Raw genomic sequence first — 8,798 nt, 5'->3', positions numbered from 1 at the left:
TAGAATCGTTAGGCAGTTTATTGGATAGACTTAGAATGTCTGAGCAACCGTCGACATCTAGGACTGTGCCAAATGACACAGCGACAGCAGAAGCTCCTGCTGTCAATCCAACGATGTTTGCCGGCATACCAGCTGTCCCGACTAGCCCTCATCAGCTAGAAGGAGTCCACCCAGGGACTATTACGACAACTTGGTCTGTTCCAGTTTGTTCTTCCGGTATAATACCCGGTAATTCTTATGTTGAAACTAGACAAATTGATCCCTTTGGAAATCAGTTTGGGCCATCCAGTCCTCAAAGGCAATCTATACCCTTGAGCTCCGGATTGTTACCGTATGGGGGGCAATATCCCCTTTCACTTCCCCTTCCGGGGGGATACCCATACGGCAGTTTTCAACAACATTCAAGTTTGACTGAAGTAACGACGAGTGGTTGGGTACCTATGTTACCCCAACAACCAAGAGTTGTATATTCCATGCAACAGTGTGTACCTATGTCTGGTATCCCGACGACGCCAGCAATTGTAACCGTGTCGCAAGTTCAATCGATGCCTGTTGTATGTCAACCCCAAGTTGTAATGCAACAGCCCATTGACCCTGCAACACAACCACAATCACCAACTGCCGGGACGACACAGATACAAACGGGAACCATAACCCCGCATCTTGGTCCGTCGGTTAGTGTCGCACAGCAAAACATGGCTTCACAACCATGGATGGTGCAATACCAACAACCTCAGTTTCAACAGGTGTACCAGGGATCTGAACAACAGATCTTTGCGAATAGTGGGCAACCCTATATTCAGAACGGGTTAAATCAACCACTTTACAGTGGCCAAGCCCACCAGCCATATCAGTCATATCAACATCAGTTGCATTATGCTGGTATGCAAAGGCCTACTGCTCAGGCGATTCCATCGTATCCTGGGTATGCCTCGCCAAACCTGAATCAACAGTTGCCATTCGTGGCAACTCTAGAATTACCAGATTTACATCGATTGCCGAACGATCCAATCGCCTATGCCCATTGGTGGCCAGCGATTCCTCACAAACTTCCTTCGGACATTCCTAAATTCAATGGATATCCTGGCGAAGACCCATCGAATCATGTGATGACGTTCCATCTGTGGTGTTCGTCGAATACCTTGAATGATGATTTGATAAGGCTTCGCCTTTTCCAGAGGACATTGACTGGTCCGGCGGCTAAATGGTATATTGAATTACCTAGAGCCTCTTTCGACAATTTTAGTTCCCTAGCCACGACTTTCTTAACACACTTTCAGTTACCTATAAGGTACGAAACTGGAACAGAGATCTTGACCAATTTCAAGCAGACAACGGCCACACATATATCAGATCATATACATGAGTGGCGTCGTCGTCGCAGAATGGTAAAGACCTATGTTCCAGATCAGCTATTAGCTGAGTGGTTTATAAAGTCGCTTCTTCCTGCTATAACAGAAGATGTGGCCAAGGGAGGCGTCGTAACAGAGGAGCAGGTTATTGCTCGTGCTCAATATTTGGACTTAGTATATACTCAGTCAGGCACGCTCTATGATAAGATACCTGACGCCCCCAGACCGGAATTTTCAATCCCTCCTCCTCCCGGATCGAATAGTGACTCTCATGCCGGTGATGGCGTGATTGGAACTGCAAACGCTAAGTCGACAAAGGATTCAAATAAGAAAGCCCGTAAGACTTCGAATCAAAAAGCAAATCAAGAAATTCTTGCTTCGGAAGTAAATGCTGTATCTACGGATAAAGGCAAAAACTCCAATCAACCAGGAAGCAAGAAAAATCAAAACAAAGAGAAGAAAAAACAAGGAGATTCGTCTCCTCGAAAAACTTCTTTTGGAAAAGGGAAACCACCTTCGGGGTGTCAGATATGTGATGAGGATCATTGGACAAAAGATTGTCCATATAAAGCCGAGTTTAAAAAATTCTTAAAGAATTCACAAACCCCAGCTGTATTGACTGATCCGTTTCCCGAACCAAGTCAAAATCTGGTTGATAATGGAGATACTTCCCGGTGCCAAGTACTAATGGTGTCGACCTCTGAACAGCAAAATGATGCTTTGATTTCGACAAAGTGCAAAAACTGCGGGAATCCGCAGTCGTCGAACAGTAAAGGAAATGATCAACCAAGCAGTTCGACGACAACTTCGACAGAAGTTGTGCCACCATTTACTACGGGAAGCATTCCTATGATCCATGGGAACAATTGTTCTCTCCAAAATATCGGATTCATCTTCCTGAAAAACCCTCCGTCGATGGGCACTTTCGCCTTACCGCCTCCAAGTAATCTGGCAGAAATGGCTACAATGGAATATGAAACTTTCTGTTTCTAATGGATCTAAAGCTCCGAGGACGATTCTTATCTCGTGTCAACCTCGTTAAAAAATGAAACAAGGAGTCATGAGGATAGTTCTTTTACTATGTCAACCTCATTAAAAAATGAAACAAATCCCCGAGGTAAACCTTCATTCCAACCACCGAGTTGGATGCAATGAAGCTTGGGGGGCATGCACCTCGATTTGCATTATTATGCTGGGGGCATGCAAACTTAATCGAGCAGTTTTAGCACATAGTTCATGCTCGTTAAAAAATAAACGCAAGATCCGAGCAGTTTTAGCGCATAGTTCATGCTCGTTAAAAAATAAACATAAGTTTATGAGCAGGCTTTCCTTTAGAGTTCAAGCTCATTCAGAAAAAATGAACCGGTAAATACCCTTCTGAGATCGTAAATTCATCAGCCATAAAAGCCTTGGTCGTGTTTGTGCACCGTCACCTCCACCGTCATTTGGCCGATCATTCACTTCCATTTGTGTGTTTACCCATTTTGAGGAACATCTGCGAAGAGTGATTTCACTTAGCCATCCTTGTGACACTGCCGTGATTGGAATATTCCAACTTGTACCTAGAATCAGTTGTTATCCCTGTTTATCACTCGTTCCTCAAAAGACGAGTCTTCTTTGAGCTCTTTTCACTGACTCGTAAAATATGAAAAGTTTGCCGAGTTTTGGCCTTCCAGCTCGTTAAAGCGACCGGAAGAGCTATCCCTCTTCTAGATTTTAATCTTTTTGGACCTGAGGGATTATTGCACAAAAAGATCGAGCGCTTGTCTTGTTCGGCTCGTTAAAAATACCGAACACCCATCCCTTCTGTATTGTTTTATACTTTTTCGGACTTAAGGGATTAGATGACGAAAAAGGAATTATGGAGTTAACTTTCTGTACCTTTTCAGACTCTCTAAAAATGAAAAGGACCGAGTTTTCATTGTCGTTAGACTCGTTAAAATGATTAAATAGCGACAAACTTGTCTTTAGACGAGAACGAGTTTCCCTATCGCTAAGCTCGTTAAATCATAGCGATGGGCTTGCCCGAAGGGCAAGTTATAGAACAAGCATATGTTATCCTCCTCAAGCTTGACAAAAATAAAGAGGTACTGGTCGTAAATGACTGGGGAAAAATTGGGAGAACTTCAAAGCTTAATGGTAGCAAGTCGCTCTTGAACATGACACTTTTCTTCCGTACCACATCGGGTTGGGTTGTTTCATTCACCGGTCTCATTACCATGGTCTTCGCCAAACCATCCACATTTTGGGGTAATGCTACCGATCCATCGCATCAGTGTCATTATATGTTCAAGAGAGGTCATTCTGAAAGTGTCAACCGTGTCTCATCCACTGCCATACATTATCCTTCATCCGTTCATGATCGCCACCCTGAATCATATGTCACAGTTTGTTTTCACCTCCACTAAAATCATTAGCTCCGTTCCGTGTCATTGATGTGGGATTCATTAAGGCCCTCCTTTGACGGATCGCTTCTTGTCGACTTCAACTCATTATCCAAGAAGTTGATCTAGGAACAACCCCATCAGTACTTTGAAGCTTGCATGCCTCAATGGCAAGTTTCTCACTTCCGGCGACAGGTATACATCAATGACCTTCGACCAGAAGATTTTGCGTGGCGTTCGACGCCAAGTCCTTTATTCACGCCACGTGAATTGTACTGCAGTACCTTGAGGGTCATTATCATTATCGGTGATTCCTCTCGCGCTTGTTAACGGTTTTCATCATTGACCGGTAATCAAGCGATGTCTTTCCATGTTCGACTTCAGCGAAATTCTCACATGGATCGACTTATACTTAGAGTGAAGATCGAACGAGTTTGAAGACCCCGGATCTAGTTTCATCCATCCGGGCTGCGATACATATTCAGGAAATATAAAAGCATTTGTCATGTACATCATTGCAGCAGATGATCATCCTACTCAAAGGATGATAATTCCAGCAGAGAATTATCGGTCTACCATCAGACGATCGTCTGTTCTATGTACCAAAATGTATTTATAAAGCTGAGCATGGGAATGCCCGCCTCAGCTAGATCATGAAAACAGAATGAAAAATAATGTATTGTATTGTATTGTATTATAGGGCGCCTCCTCAGCACTGGAATGAACTTCGGACCCTCTAGATAAAGCATTTCACCCGATAAACGGCCTCATACTTTAGGGGACAACTGTTATAGACATTTTTGTGCCTCGCAACATGGAGCATGAAATGTCAATAATTACAGGGATCCTCAGTCCCTAAACATGTTGTTCTTACCCCTAGAAGAACAAGGTCAGCAAATCACAGCACTTCCCATCAGTTCTCCACCTGAAAACACTCAGAAACAGGCCATTTTTGGATCATGTCAGCTGCTCCACTGAGCATATGCGCTGTATTGCAACTGCTCCTCTTTGTACCTGCGCTGTAAGTCAAATTTAATGAAGGCTACCTGCGCTGGGCGAGATTGGCCAAGTGGCACAGTCATTCTGCAAGGTGTCAATTGCCCAGGAAGCTTCCAAACTGACACTTGGTTCATGAGATTCGCCCTGTGATGAGTAAGAGGTACTTGATCTCCATGTGTAAGCAAGGATCTCCAAGTGGACTCAAGAACTGAAGATTAACTGAAGAGGGAGAGGACACAAGGCAGCTTTATGTCAGTCTCAAGCTGACTCATCCTCTCTTCTTCTCTCCTATATATAGAGCTCTTCTATGAGGTCTAAGGAGGCTGGAATTTTGTGCAAAGCAAGGAAGTGCTGTTGGTTTACAGTTAGAGCTATTGGGTGATTTCTTTTATAGAGGTGAAGAGGAGATTTCTTGCTGCTGGGGAGGTGCTGCTGGATTGGAGCCATTGATGGTTGTAACCTTCTCAGAACCCTTTTACTTCTATCAATAAAGCTTTGAATGTTCTCCTATATACTTGTATTGCATTGATGTATTGTATTTACTTGTATATCTGATTCACTCTAATCCATGCATCAGTTATGAGTACATGTTTCTTGTAGTTTCCCTCTCTCGTTTGTGCAGGATCTGTGTGTAGCTGGGCCGGTAAAGAGAGCCAGGAGCTGGGAACAAGAGACAAAGAGAGAGGACAGGATCGACAAAAGCGAAAGACACCGGTTGGTTAATCTTTTCTTCCTTCTCTATACTTTCAGAAAGGAAAATATCAAAGCTTTACTTTCAGTTGTTGCTAAGGAACTGTCACCCTTAGAGTCGGGATAGGGTCATTCCGAGTCGGATACTTTTCCCCACAACAGCATGTGTCTCTCCCTGGGTGGTACTACTACCTCTCATCTAGAGGCTCACTTTTATCCTCACCCTTACAATAAGAGAACCCCAACACAAACTTACATTACACACTCACCAGGCATACTCACCTTGCTTTCCTGAAATTACAAGCATAACACTCTCATGTGTTGAACAACAAGAGCTAAGGAAAATCTATAATATAATGGAAACTGAGCCATCGTACCGGATGGGACTCCTACACCAAACAGTGTGAGGTGTAGTTGGGACTTCAAACTAAGGAGATCCCCTTGGTTGGCTAGTCTAGCACCATCAAAAAAATGGCGCTAGAAGGAGGTCCAGACGATAGACTGTGCCCATAGAGTCTGGTTTCAATTTCTTATTTAAAAATGGCTCTTCATGACATCATAATCCCAGGACATCTTTCTACAATGTTTGAATGTACCATCCCTATGGAATTTATCCATGACCTATCCAAGTTAATGCTCAATGATGAGGGTGAACCATCTTTTTGTGTGCATGTGAATTAAGTTATAAACATTTTCCTATGCCACAAGATAGAGTACGAAGATATTTGGATTGTATTACTCACCCTCACATTCAAAAGTCGTGTTAATAAATGGTGTCACACATTACCCTTTGCCTCTATCGATTCATTTGGTCAACTAGCCAAAATTATCACTAAAACATTCGATGAGTATAGCCACCGGGATTTCCATGAAAAAATTTCCTGTTTAAGAGTGGAGCCTGACGAATCAGTTCAGGACTTTGTTGATCACTTCCTTCACCTCTGTTACAAAATTCTTGAACAACTTTTGAACTTCAATTTCTGAGAGAAGATTTTAAACAATTTGTTCATATTTCTCAATACGGTGAACCCCTTGATTTCCCTTCCTCCCCAACTCTTGTGGATCATGAGGTACCTCATATTGTAGAGGAGGAGCTCAACACCCTATTTTTTCTTTGTCCTCCTCCTTTTCTGATCCCGATGTGGGTGCCCCCTTGCAAGGACTACAAAACAAAGGAATCTGTGCAGCATGTCCCCAACCCATCTTCTCATCTGTCTCCCACTTCAATGGAGGAAATCCCAGAATGACTCAGAAATCCTATAGCCAAGACTCACTCCTCTATTCTGCAAGAGGACATCACTGTTCATGACTCAAGTCTCAAATATGATCTACCTCTCTACCATCATCCATCATTCACAAGCCATGACTCCTTGTACCATGACTCGCTTGATCAATTTGTTTCACCAACTAGTTGTGTGCATTCTCTCAATTATCAACCTGCTGGCTCAAACTGAGATCAAGTGTAAGGCAGTCACATTACATCGGCAGAGGAGAAGAAAGGTGAGGACATTATAAATTACCCCTCTTTGATTCAAAATTGTGCGCAGCAAGACAATGAGCTTCCATTCTTGTATGATTCTCAATATGCTAATCTCAGTGGAACATCTTGTACAATTAATCCTTTCGATCAACCCCCAGTCTTGGGCAGTCACCACTCCAGTGTTTCCATATTATATGACAAACACCCAAGCACATCATGTGATCTTTTTTTCCCTCATGAAGACTCTAACTCAAATCTGGAATGTGCTCTAGGCAAAGAAGACATTCATATCATAACTTCCTCTTCACCTCACTTGCGTGTGTGTCCTACCATTCACAATGCATCCACATGTGTCGGAGATACTCCATGTTCTCTTGCCTCTTCATCCAATGAGCTATCTCCTCAATTGACACAAGGCAGTGAGGTTGTCCATGATGAACACAGTCTAATCGCACATGAATCTTCCCACCCCTCATCATCTCTTCTCTTGCATGAAGACAACTCTTCAAGTCAGCTTGCTGAAGCTGAAAAATCTAGTTCAACCTGCGATAGAGATGGTTGTCATCCTAAGAGCAGTTTTGAAATCAGCAACAACAACCACCCTCAAGCCATGCATGATCTAATTCACACTTCAAAATGAAATTTTGTAATTCTGGAAAGTTCTAGGATACACCATGGAGTCGAGGAACTTCAATATTTGTTAATGGTTATGTTAGGACCTCACGACTCTGGTAAGCCTCAGGAACCCAATCAGGCCTTGTTTCACATGCACAATATGTGCATCTGAATGGTTGGGCTCGATGTGAATTCACCTGTAAAAAAAAAACTGGTATTCTCGATGTGATCTCTCAAATTTTCAAAATTTCAGTTATGACCAAATTCACGAATCTATCATGGCACATCCATCTTCATGCACATATCTTACATCAAAATCGGGTCGGAAGTGTCTGTCCATAAAATCATGGAATTGTGAAGTTGGTCATCTCAAATATTGTCTTCTCCCACAATCATACTTATCGAATCTTCCCTTCCTTGACTAGCCCCTCAGTCTTCTTGAAAACCTTGCACTGCAAATATTCCGGTCATATCTAGATCACAAGGAACTTAGTTCGATTATGCAGAGCATTCATAAGATTGTTCAAATTGCAAACTAGGAACCTGACATTTCAACCAGCCCATCTGATCATTCCTCTATCTTGGTTGACTGTCATTTAGTGTATCATTTTCCCAACAACACATCCATTGACACTTGCTTCACAATCTCTAGTATTCACCATTTACCATCTTCCTCTTCCAACTTCTGTCAAGCAGGTGAGGCACTTCACCCTATGCTCATGGTTATGGTAAGTCCTCACTATCTTGGCATGACTATTGAGAATGATCAGATTTATTTTCCCTTCCAAGATTCCCATCATGATCCAGTATGTCAAATAGAAAATTCACCCTTTCACAGATCATGAGGCTGTTCAAACAACCATTATGAATCTCATGATCTAATCATTGAATGGATGGAACAATCTTACTCAGAAAGCTCCGTTGTAAGTAACAAGCTAGAATCTTTCCTCACGCTTGCTGAGAAGCTCGGTGCGGATGAGCACAAACACGCAAGAAGTTTTCAAGGTTTGTTTAGAAATGGTATCCATCTTAGAGGTAAGCATGTGTATTGGGTTGTTGTGACACATATTTTTTCCCACGTGAAAGACCTTCCTTTCAATGTACTGTTTATCTGTTTTAATTGGTTGTATCTTTGTGGATGCAAGTCGGGATCGACTACGGTGGCTTCATTTTAGATTTCAATTCATGTAATCCCGACTGTCTAGCTATTAGGATAGGAGTAGGATTAGCTGCATATTATGTTTCCCTTCATTGCACTCATCTTGCACTTGTAGTTCA

This window comes from Pinus tabuliformis, chromosome 3_1, assembly GCF_031772625.1.
Source record: "Pinus tabuliformis cultivar Carrire ecotype Pingquan chromosome 3_1, CPIR1, whole genome shotgun sequence".
Taxonomy (NCBI): domain Eukaryota; kingdom Viridiplantae; phylum Streptophyta; class Pinopsida; order Pinales; family Pinaceae; genus Pinus; species Pinus tabuliformis.
This window is presented reverse-complemented; position numbering follows the sequence as displayed.